Below are 9,086 nucleotides of genomic sequence, written 5' to 3'. Positions count from 1 at the left end.
TTGATTCACTTATTGAGTTTGGATAGGGCAACTGATGGCTTTTGCCCAGTTGACAAGAATCACAAATAACTTCAGAATTGAAAGATTTGACACATGGGAGCTTATTTTCACTAATTATTTTGCTAACTATGGTTGATGAAGGATGCCCTGGGCGCCGGTGCCATCTATCCGAGGAGGGTATGGCACTGAGCACGTGCTTCTTGGCGCCTTGTCCCATGTGTTTGACAGGGTATAGGCCTCTCCTACCCCTGCCTTGCAGCAGAACCCTCCTTGTTCCCCGATCCTTTACAAGAAAAGAGTATGGGTGAATTTCAACGAAAGAATTGTTGTCAATAGCAAGTCGGCTTGCAGAGATTAGACTCTTGTCAGCCTCAGGAACATGTAAGACATTTTTTAGGAGAAGATTACATTCGGGGGTATAAATATGAGATTGACCAATGTGTGCTATAGTCATACTTGATCCGCTCGCGGTGTGGATTTGATCATCTCCTGTGTACCGATCCCGGACGGTGAGCTTCTCTAGGTCTCCTGTGATATGGTTCGTCGCACCACTGTCCAAGTACCAGTTGGTGTCGACGCCATACTGAGGAGCCGCCATGTTTGCAGAGCGTTCCTCCCCCCCTTGATAGGAGGAGTCGTAACGCTTCCAGCACTTCCACGCTGGGTGACCAACCTTGCCGCAGATCTGGCACGTTGGTTTGGCAGCGTTGTTGTTGTGGTTGCCGCTGCCATTGTTGCCTCCAGGGTTGCCACGGTTCGGTGGCTTGGGGAAGAAGCCGCGGCCACGATCACCGCCGCCACCTTTCCTGTTGTTGAAGTCACGTCCACGGTCACCGCGGTCACCACCGCCGCGGCCACGCCCGTGCCCGCGTGTCGCCGCGTTTGCCGATGACTGGGAGGACCCGTCACGAAGATTCATGCGAGTCTCGAAGCTTAGGAGCTGCGAGTACAGCTCTGGAACCCCGACGGGCTCAACCCTAGAGCACATGGCAGACACCACGGGGTCGAACTCCTCGTCGAGTCCCGCGAGGATGTGAGAGATGACATCCTCCTCGTCCACCTTCTTCCCTGAAGCAGCTAGTTCATCACAAAGGGTTCGGACCTTACCAACGTATTCGGTGATAGTCATGTTGCCCTTCTGGAGGTTTGCCAACGCGATCCTGACGTTGACGGTCTGCGCACGGGTATGCGATGCCAGCATCCCCTGCACCGTGTTCCACAGCTCTGCTGCGGTGTGGCACGTCGCCACCTGGACGACCATCTCGCGAGGCAGCGTGGTCAGCAGGTAGGAGAACACCTGCTGATCCCGCGCGTACCACGCACCGAACTCTGGATTGGGAGCCTTGGACTTGGTCTTACCGTCGCTGCTGGTGACCTCAATGTCCATCGGGGGCACCACCTGCTCGACGTCGAGGAAGGACGCCATCTGCGCCCCTCGGATGGCCGAGAGTACGGTGGCGCGCCATAGCGCCTCGTTCCCTCTCGTAAGCTTCTCTGTTGCGGTGTGTGCAAACGGAGATGAGGGGAAGGAGTTCGCCGAAGAGCTTGCTATGGATGAATTCGAGGTAGGCTCTGATTACCATGAAAGATGGAAAGGGTTCAAGCGTATGCACCTTGACAGGGACGCGTGCGTGTTAATATATAGAGATAGATTACAGAGATCGGCAGGTTGTTTCTAGTCTTGACCTCTACTCCAAGCTATACAATAGATAAGGTCATCTAGTCTAACAACCTGCCTATACACACCATATACACAACAACACGCACACAATATACCCATCGTGACACCGTATACAAGCCTTATTGTTTAACACAGCCGTGTACATGCGCTCGTGATTCTATCTAGATAACCAACATTGCGACGCTAAACACACTTACACATATCATGTGATGTAGGTTCGCCAAACCGACTTCATTGTCTGCTTTAGTCGGCACGCTTTGCTACCAACCGATCAAGTAGGTCGGATGTTATCTAACCTGCGACCAAGCCGACTTGAACCTGAGGGGTCGCATACTTAAGAAAGGGAATCTATGAGATCAGAGCCGAGGAGATTAGTCGGATGTGATTTGAGCTGGATTTGGATCGTGCCCGATTAAGCTTGTGGGCTTTAGGTTCCATACGAGGCCGATGTGATGAGCCCGTGACAGATGCCAAAAATAGTGGAGGTGCAGCATACGGTTTCAGTTGATCACTCCGGCATTTTTTGTTAGGGCTTTGCATGTGTTGCACCTAGCCAGACCTCCACTCGCCGCCGACTCTGCCATCGGACCCGCCACACGGCGTTCCTCCTGCACATGCATATACTGTTAGAGGCAGTACACTTGCACCGCTCCGATGAACCTATTCGTGGAATCCGATCGGCTACATGGGAGATCGACGAGGAGGAGATGACTTCGGTGACGCGCTGCCACGACTCTACTTCCGCTGCACGACATTGCACGTCTAGTGGTAACGATCTATGATCCATCTGCTATAGCATGTTCGTGATTGTTCTACACGTAGGAGATATTTATATTGCAGCCGATGCACCTAGCTAGTGGCGGAGGTAGAGGGTGGACAGGGAGGGCCGCGGCCCACCCTGGGATTTTTCCAATAGCTTTATATCATAGCCAAAAAAAGTTATAAATACTAATAGATAAAAAATATAAATAGTTTTACTGTTGGCCCACCCTGGCCCATTGGGCTGGATCCGTCGCTACACCTAGCGTAGCCCAACAGTGAGGTCGTACTCGCTAGTCACGGGCGCTTCGGCAAGTGTGTCATGGATGAGATTGTGGAAAGTCATGTAGCTCTAAAAGGGTGAGGGTTGTCGACCTCGACTGGATGGTCGAAGTCCCATAGTCGGAGGTCATGCTCGAGATGGAACCGGCTCCTCCTCAGTCGTATCATGTCCCCGATCTTGCGCGAATTATGGGACGCGATAACCCGTTCGTCTACGCGCATGGAGCACAGGGCAGTGTTGGTCGGTTTCTCTCGCTATGACAGTCGCTTCATGGTTGTTTGAAGTGAAATGAACACATGTTGTTTTTGACTTAAATTAGATCCAATCCTGGGGCCGGGCTACATCTACCATCTCTGTAAACTAATATAAAAACGTTTAGATCATTACTTGAGAGGGAGTACAAAGGAAGGAGACCGGCCGTCTACCGGATGATAATGATCGATAGCTTTGCCGTTGAAGAACATGTCACCGTTGCCACAGTAACGGCCAAGTACCGACTTGGCGCCGACCAAGAGACATTTACGTTCTAGAAAGAACCCAAATGTCCCCGCAAAAAAAAAACCCAAATGAGACATGTGACATCGAGGACTGCATGTTTACAATGAAAAGCAACCTTTGAAGGAAAAAAAAGGCGTCAAAATTGGACCGAGCCTGTTTCATTCATTTGTCGAGTCCACCTTTTGTTTTCGGTCGGCAAATTCGCTTCCACGTGACCAGGCATTTGGCAACAGCCACATCCCAAAAGGAAGGCACGACATATGCAAGGCGTCAAGGGGCGGCAGTTTTGGTAAAGACTAAGGGTGTGTTTGGTTCGGGAACGAAGTGGAATGAAATGGCATGGTTCTTTTCATTCCAATTCCAGTAGAATGGGTCGGTTCCGTTTGTGTGTTTGGTAGAGGCAATTATGTGTAATGGAATGGTTCTGTTTGGTGTTTGGTTGAAGAGATGAAATGGAATGAATTTCATTTGGTGAAGAGATTCCCTGTAATTTTTTTAAGCATAAAACTATTGTTAATATTCTAACTTGAAGTGAAGAGAAAACTTGCGTTTTACAAATTTAACCAAAACCTATCTGTTGAATTTGCAATCTTTTCGGACGTAAAACTACTGCTAGTATTCTGACTTGCAGTTAACCAAGAGGAAACTTGCAATCAACAGCGAGTTAAGGCCATATGGGTCGCCGTTGATTGTTGCTGGCTGCCACGCAGCCAAGAAATCACACCGTAGCTTTCGTGGAGAAGGCGTTCGATAGGAAGAGGACAACCAAATCGAGCGGAGTTAGACGCTGCTCCGCATCCTCGCCTTCGCAAGACAAGATCGAGCAGTTTCTCCAGCCGCGGGTGCGTCGTGGAGATGAGAGCCGAGACGAGGAACGGGGTAATTCCTTTGAATCGGAGGTACGAGCGCATTCCGCATCTTGGGCGAATATTCCGCTCGGGGGAATCGATAGGTTCTGGTTCCACTCGTGAACCGAACGCAAGAACAGCTCCAGGTGCGGGACGGTTCCGTCTGGTTCCATCCCGTGACTGGAACCAAACACACCATAAGAGTCCTCACGCGGCCCTCGCGTCGCCCCCTGGCGACTCGGGGGCGATCCCATCTATCGCCGCCCGCGGACGCCGGGGGAGGTGGCGGCGGGGATCTCGGCGCCCGGATCGATCTCGTCGGCCTGCGGGCCGGAGTATCGCATCGGTGGCCTGCGGATCCTTGGGCAGTGGCCCTATCGGCGAGACGACGTCGACGACGCTGGCCAGCGTACTCGGCCACGCGGGTGGCGGGTCACTGGTGGCGTACGACCATGGCGCGGTTCTCCGTTGCGTCAGATCTGGAGGTTCCCCTTTCTCCTGCTGCCTATATCGTCGTCCCGATAGTTTGCTGCTGCAGGCTCCGGTGGTGGTGAGCCCTGATGGTGTACTTTGGGTCCGGAGGAAACCTTGGCCAGTCTAGCCGGCCCGGCGGCGGCGAAGCCCATGGGCGCCGCTTTCCTTCATGAAGGCGCAGCTGAGGGCCCAATCTACCCACCCCGATCCCCGACCGGGTGAAAACCTTCAATCCTTTTCGGATCTGGCGGCAGCGGCGCTTTTTGCGTCATGACCTTCCTGGAGGTGTCGTCAAGGGCATTGGGGCTCGGTTGGGAGTGCAGAGGATCTACAGGTGGAGGGGATAGGACCAGTGGTAGAAGGTGGTGTTCGCGAAGGAGGAGCGGCGTTGCATCTCACACGTCGACAATGGCGGGTCTCAGCGGCATGGAGCAGCGGGGTCTCGCTGTTGGGCGTGTGTTGATGGACGAGCGCAGGATGGTGGCGTTGTCTGGCGTCGTGGTGGCGTCGACGGCAGCTAGATCGGGCAAGGTAGATGCAACAGGACATCTCTGGAGATGTATTGGTGGCAGGTGGCTGCGGCGGCCTCATACCCGGCAGGCGTCCTGGTTGAGGAGTGCGCCGGACCGATGGATGACCCATACCCGGCAGGCGTCCTGGATGGGAACTCAGGTCTTACATGTTAGGTTTGACTGCGAGGTATGTTTGGTATTAGGCCCAGACTATCAGCATCCCTTCATCAAATGAGTAGGAGTAGCAATAGATGTTGCCTAGACGGTGGCTTCAGACTTACTGCTGTATTTCTTTATAAGGTCTTTTGAGAATAATTAATAAAGTGGTTGTATGCATCGCCCAGATGCAAAGGCCGGAGGTCTTCCTCCTTTTTAAAAAAACGCAAGGCGTCAATGGCCCGAACATCGACGACCTGTTGGTTCGATATATATGGAGGCGTTGTATTGTACGGAGAGGAGGAGGCGCGAACAAGAAAGGGCAGCGGACTACAAAACAAAAGCGTCGACCTATACATCACCAAATTGTCGCGTGTGCAAACAATACGATACGAAGACTGGGCCGTGCCCATTACTTTCACCGACTGAAGTGTTGGGTCTACCACGCAAAGACGGACAACCCCGTCAAAATCATGACCCAAGGCTGAAATTCAAGACCTAAGTTGATTGAGAGAGCTTCAAAACTGCAAAGCTCAGAAAATCGACAGATCAGGGGATGAACATCGCCACCCGTTCCGTTGAGTAACACTAGATTTCTTTAGTTTGAGCTCCTATGGATCGTGTTCGCTTCTCTATCTAGGAAAAAGAAAATTAAGACCCTTTTTCTTTTTTTGATCAAATAAAGAACATTTTCACAAGATCATGTGATGTTTCGTTCATAGCCTTTTTTCTTTGAAGGATTTGTCAAATCTTTATTGATCAACATGAATGTTTAAAGGGATACAAATTTGGTCATGAGGTGAAGTAGAGTTATTTACGCAAAACCACCACAGCCGGGTTAGGGTAACAATTTGATACCATATTTAGGTCGGGGCACAAATAACCATCAAAACCGGGCCTAATCTGTAACGCAGAGCACTGAAGCTCGGATTTATTCACGAAAACAGCCAAACCGACATGTAAGGCCCACCTGTCGGGCTGATGTGGCAACGACTAATCCAAGTCAATGTTTGACCTGCTGAGGTGGATGGGGGACCTACATGTCAGCCACCCATCTTCTTTCCCCTTTTATTCCTCCTTGTCTCTTCCTAGCGGTGGCTAGTCTAGAGGCGATCGCTCCGTTGTTGACCCGTGGTGCCATGGGAGCTCCGCCACGCCCATGGACAACAACAGCAACACCGGGCCTGCGCGAGACCTACTACGCGAGATATCATGCGCGTGCTCACCTCCTGCTCGGGCTAACGGAGGCAGTCGCGCGCGAGGCCGCGAGGGCGCGACGGCGGAGCGCGCGTTGGAGCTACTATGCATGGCGGCTGGCGGAGGCACTGGCGGTGCCAGGCCGTGCGGCGCCATGGCGGAGCGCGCGCTGGAGCTGCTGCGCATAGCGCTGGCGAAGGCACTCATGGCGCCAGTCCGCGCGGCCGCCACGGCGGAGCACGCGCTAGAGCTACTATGCGCGGCGGCTGGCGGAGGCACTGGCGGCGCCAGGCCGTGCGGGCACCACGGTGGAGTACTTGTGGCGCCAGGCCGCGCGGGCGCCACGGCGGAGCGGGGCGCTGGAGCTGCTGCGCGCGGCGGCTGGCGGAAGCACTGGTGGTGCCAGGCCGTGCGGGCGCCATGGTGGAGCGCGCGCTGGAGCTTCTGCGCACGACGGCTGGCGGCGCCATGGCAGTGCTCATGGAGGCCATCGACGCGCCCGTTCCGGCACGCGCAGTGGAAGACACGTCCTCGGCCCATTTACGTGCAGTGGCATCTCGATGTACTGAATGACGACGGTGGTCGGTGTTGGCGGCGTGGAGCTCTGTGACGGTGGCGGAAGAAGTCGGCGGCGCTCGGGAGTGGGAACGTGGAGGGTCGCGTGGCAGGGAGCACATGATGCAGGTACGCGCCTGCGCCTGCTGCGCGGAGCAAGCTCGCACGGCCCGCTGCGAGAGTTGCTCCCGTTCGATGGCCGGACAAGTAGTCATACGCGGCGGCTCTTGAAGGGCGGCGCTCCAGTGGCTCTCGAAGAACAATTGGATCGATGCACAAAAGTTGTTCGATGAAATGTTGGGTAACGTAGTAATTTCAAAAAAAAACATACGCACATGCAAGATCATGGTGATGCATAGCAACGAGAGGGGAGAGTGTTGTCCACGTACCCTCGTAGACCGATAGCGGAAGCGTTATAACAACGCGATTGATGTAGTCGTACGTCTTCACGACCCGGTCGATTAAGCACCGAAACTACGGCACCTCCGAGTTCTAGCACACGTTCAGCTCGATGACGATCCCCGGACTCCGATCCAGCAAAGTGTCGGGAAGAGTTCTGTCAGCACGACGGCGTGGTGACGATCTTAATGTTCTACCGTCGCAGGGCTTCGCCTAAGCACCGCTACAGTATTATCGAGGTGTACTATGGTGGAAGGGGGCACCGCACACGGCTAAGAGATCCAAGGGATCAATTATTGTTGTACCTAGAGGTGCCCCCCTGCCCCCGTATATAAAGGAGCAAGGGGGGAGGGGGCGGCCGGCCTAGGAGGGGGTGTGCCAAGGGGAGTCCTACTCCCACCGGGAGTAGGACTCCCTCCTTCCTTGTTGGAGTAGGAGAAGGGGAAAGAGGGGGAGAGGAATAAGGAAAAGGGGGCTGTGCCCCTTGTCCAATTCGGACCAGAGGGGAGGCGCAGGCCTCCTTCCTTTTGGCCTCTCTCCTCTATTCCCGTATGGCCCAATAAGGCCCATATACTCCCCGGCGAATTCCCGTAACTCTCCGGTACTCCGAAAAATACCCGAATCACTCGGAACCTTTTCGAAGTCCGAATATAGTCGTCCAATATATCGATCTTTACGTCTTGACCATTTCGAGACTCCTCGTCATATCCCCAATCTCATCCGGGACTCCGAACTCCTTCGGTACATCAAAACTCATAAACTCATAATATAACTGTCATCGAAACCTTAAGCGTGCGGACCCTACGGGTTCGAGAACAATGTAGACATGATCGAGACACGTCTCCGGTCAATAACCAATAGCGGAACCTGGATGCTCATATTGGCTCCCACATATTCTATGAAGATCTTTATCGGTCAGACCGCATAACAACATACGTTGTTCCCTTTGTCATCGGTATGTTACTTGCCCGAGATTCGATCATCGGTATCTCAATACCTAGTTCAATCTCGTTACTGGCAAGTCTCTTTGCTCGTTCCGTAATACATCATCCCGCAACTAACTCATTAGTTGCAATGCTTGCAAGGCTTAAGTGATGTGTATTGCCGAGAGGGCCCAGAGATACCTCTCCGACAATCGGAGTGACAAATCCTAATCTCGAAATACGCCAACCCAACATGCACCTTCAGAGACACCTGTAGAGCACCTTTATAATCACCCAGTTACGTTGCGACGTTTGGTAGCACACAAAGTGTTCCTCCGGTAAACAGGAGTTGCATAATCTCATAGTCATAGGAACATGTATAAGTCATGAAGAAAGCAATAGCAACATACTAAACGATCAAGTGCTAAGCTAACGGAATGGGTCAAGTCAATCACATCATTCTCCTAATGATGTGATCCCGTTAATCAAATGACAACTCTTTTGTCCATGGCTAGGAAACATAACCATCTTTGATAAACGAACTAGTCAAGTAAAGGCATACTAGTGACAATATGTTTGTCTATGTATTCACACATGTATTATGTTTCCGGTTAATACAATTCTAGCATGAATAATAAACATTTATTCTGAAATAAGGAAATAACTTTATTATTGCCTCTAGGGCATATTTCCTTCATGAAACACCTCATAGCAACAGAGATGTGAAGAAGATGATTGTCTAGTCATTGACAGGTGCGGCCCATGTCTCATTGACAGGTGGGGCCCACGTCTCATTCTCCA

At 52.5% G+C, this 9,086-nt stretch overlaps 1 pseudogene; it reads right to left on the bottom strand.

Moving 5' to 3' along the window:
• Positions 1 to 924: 924 nt before the first annotated feature.
• Positions 925 to 1,063, bottom strand: LOC123073125 (uncharacterized; annotated as a pseudogene).
• Positions 1,064 to 9,086: the final 8,023 nt, after the last annotated feature.

Source organism: Triticum aestivum, chromosome 3B, assembly GCF_018294505.1.
Source record: "Triticum aestivum cultivar Chinese Spring chromosome 3B, IWGSC CS RefSeq v2.1, whole genome shotgun sequence".
Classification (NCBI taxonomy): domain Eukaryota; kingdom Viridiplantae; phylum Streptophyta; class Magnoliopsida; order Poales; family Poaceae; genus Triticum; species Triticum aestivum.
This window is presented reverse-complemented; position numbering and strand designations above follow the sequence as displayed.